Source organism: Chrysemys picta, unplaced genomic scaffold (genome assembly GCF_011386835.1).
Source record: "Chrysemys picta bellii isolate R12L10 unplaced genomic scaffold, ASM1138683v2 scaf5766, whole genome shotgun sequence".
Lineage (NCBI taxonomy): Eukaryota > Metazoa > Chordata > Testudines > Emydidae > Chrysemys > Chrysemys picta.
Window position 1 is genome coordinate 1 of NW_027058466.1, and position 2679 is coordinate 2679.

General features: G+C 50.7%; 1 long non-coding RNA gene across 1 annotated transcript; it reads right to left on the bottom strand.

Annotated features, from left to right (window-relative positions):
* Positions 1–159: 159 nt before the first annotated feature.
* Positions 160–2639, bottom strand: LOC135980666 (uncharacterized). The gene is made up of 3 exons (XR_010597611.1): positions 2239–2639; positions 2015–2106; positions 160–1627 (listed from the first exon to the last, which is right to left on the bottom strand). It is a non-coding gene; the product is annotated as an uncharacterized LOC135980666 (long non-coding RNA).
* Between the last annotated feature and the right edge of the window lie 40 nt (positions 2640–2679).

A 2679-nucleotide genomic window follows, 5' to 3' on the forward strand; every position in this document is an offset into this window, starting at 1 on the left:
CACAGTCCAGGGACCAGTTATTTTGCACTTTGCTGTATTTTGTCTAGAGTCTCCTCTGTAAATGTGTGTGTGTGTGTGGGAGGGTAGGGGTAGGGGTGAGGGTGGGGGAGGGGTGAGAATTGCCATATGAAAGGTGGCGAGGAGAGAGCTTGTCTCTAACTCTACAGAGCTTTGATCTCCTAGCTGTGATTCACACCCTTACTGCTGCGTAATAGAGGTGAAGGAGGCATGGCCCAGTCAAGTGGCACTAGCCCATTTCAGTCATGAGGACAGAGGTTGCTGTGCTCTGGGTTTATCCTGCTAGCCTGGGGCTGGCCAATCACTGTACTGTTATGTAATAAGGGTCCCCTGTGGAACGCATAATGAGCTAGTCAGGGTCAAAGGTTACTTGGTCCGTCCTCAGCCATGAATTTTAGCAGGCGGATGCTGCTCCTCCCTCTTTTCTCCTCTTTGTGGACTTTGGCGGTGCCCAGCAGTTCGTGTGTTGGGGGATCAACAAGGGAAAAAGAAGTTTAGCAACAGCAGAGAAAGGGGAACCCTGGATTAGCTTTATTCCAGCTCAATCATCACACTATTAATGACGGAAATGGTCTCTGCTCTGTCCTTTGTAGGGCTCAAAGAACACATTCTCTTCTCCATGGGCCTGGGCCAAAGCCCATTAAAGACAACAGAGAGACTGACTTCCGTGAGCTTTGTTTGGATCAGGCCACCATGAACAGAGAGGGGTTGGACTCATTCCTGCATCTCTAGGCTTAGCCTATAACCATCTCACTGTCCACTATTTCCTCTGACTGACGGGCTGGTCTCACCCTCACTCAGATCCCGGACTAAGGAACTGGATCTGGGGAGTTTGTACCCAATATCGCCCACCTCCTCCCTCTTTACATCTGAGGGTCTCTCTGATGAGTCCTTGCTGAGGACTGTCAAGTCATATTGCCCTGGCCTGATCTTCTTTCACTAACCACCAGGAAATACGGGCTTCCAGGGCTCCATCTGTGTCTTTGCATTAACCAGGTGTATCTTCCTGCCTCATTTAACTACCAGGCTCCTCTGATCAGCGAAGCAGCAGAAAAGCTTCCTGACTCAGGATACAGAGTAACTCTGCTGCTCAGTGCAGCATCTGCCAACCTGCCAGCCTTGAGGCCCAGCCTGTGATATGGTTCTGCAGATCCTAGGCTCAGTGCAGATCCTGGCAGCTGCGTGGGAATGTGCCTGAAAGCCGCTTTTGTGCACCACCCCCACCAACTTGGAGGCCATCTGGCCACTGGGCCAGCCCCCAGCATAAAGCAGAGAAGCCTCGGGGATGCCGCAGCCATGCCCCCTGTCCCTTGGGAACACCTCCCTCTCCTGAGGCTGGGAGGAGGGTGGTGTTGGAGCCATTACAACAGGCCGATGGCGCCCATTACAGAAGAGGATCATCACACAGTGGATGACCAAAGCACACAGTACAAATTAGACCCCATTGGTGCCATGACAGGGCCTCTGCGTCCCCATTGCCATCTCCTTGACCCACACCCTGGGACCTCTGCTTCCTCACTGCACTAACCTAAGGATATTACTTACGTTCACGTACCAAGTCCAGGCCTTCTGATCTGGGTCTGTCTGCCGGCGTGCTGGACAGTGCGCCCTAGGGAATCAACACAACGGCTCTCCTGTCAATGCTTACATTCTCCAGGGCGAACTTTCAGAGGTTCAGCCTCTCAACAAAGAGAGCAGTTTTCAAGACGTCTCACGGGAAATCAAACGCAGTCACAATCTGGGAAATTACCGAGGGACTGATGGCCGAATGCTGCGCTATTTCCACTGTTCCAGAGGGATTTCCTCAGAAGTATCTGGATGATTATGGTTTCAACACAATCCCTGCCTTTTACATAAACCCCAGGCCACCCCACTTACAGGTCAAGAAATGAGGATGCAAGGTGCCCCAGACATACATATGGGGCACTGCCAGTTGTGAGAATATGGGACTGAGCAACGCTCTGCAATCTCAGTTCAACAAGTCAACAAAACTTACCTCAGCAAAGAAGGCAACTGAGGTGAGCGTGTGCTTCTTCCTGCCCCACTTGGGCCTTGGGCCTGAAATCCTTCCCTCTCTCATGTGGGGCTCTGCAACATAAATACCCATGAGTAACAGGGACAGCAAGCCCTACAGAGCAAATCCGTACGGCAGATGGTAGAAAGAATAGCTTATACTATCTATCTATCTGTCTATCTATCATTACATGTTAATTCACTTACAGCATCTAGGCCTCCCCATTGTAGCTGAATGGCTCACAGTCAGAAGCTGCGATGTATCTGTTGAGGGGCTGGATTGTAGGATGAGAGTCCATGCATAGGCTCAGGCCAATGTCTTCCTATGTCACTGTCCAAAGTCTGGCACTAACATTCATATTCAGGCATCTAGACGAGTGGATTGATTTTCAGAGGAGCTGAACAGCCACGGCTTCGGCAGATTCGAGTGAGAAGTTCTTGGTATTCAGCATTTGAGAAAGTTCAGGCCATTTATTTAGGTGCCTGAGTGTGGCATTGCAGCCCCTGCCATGGGTCGTTTACGATGAATACGGAATCAACATCATCTCGGCACGACAACCAAGTTCAGGATCTAATCGAGCTGTATCCTCTCTGTACTGCTGTACGGTTGCGAAACATTGGGACTGGGCCACTATAACGTTGTATATT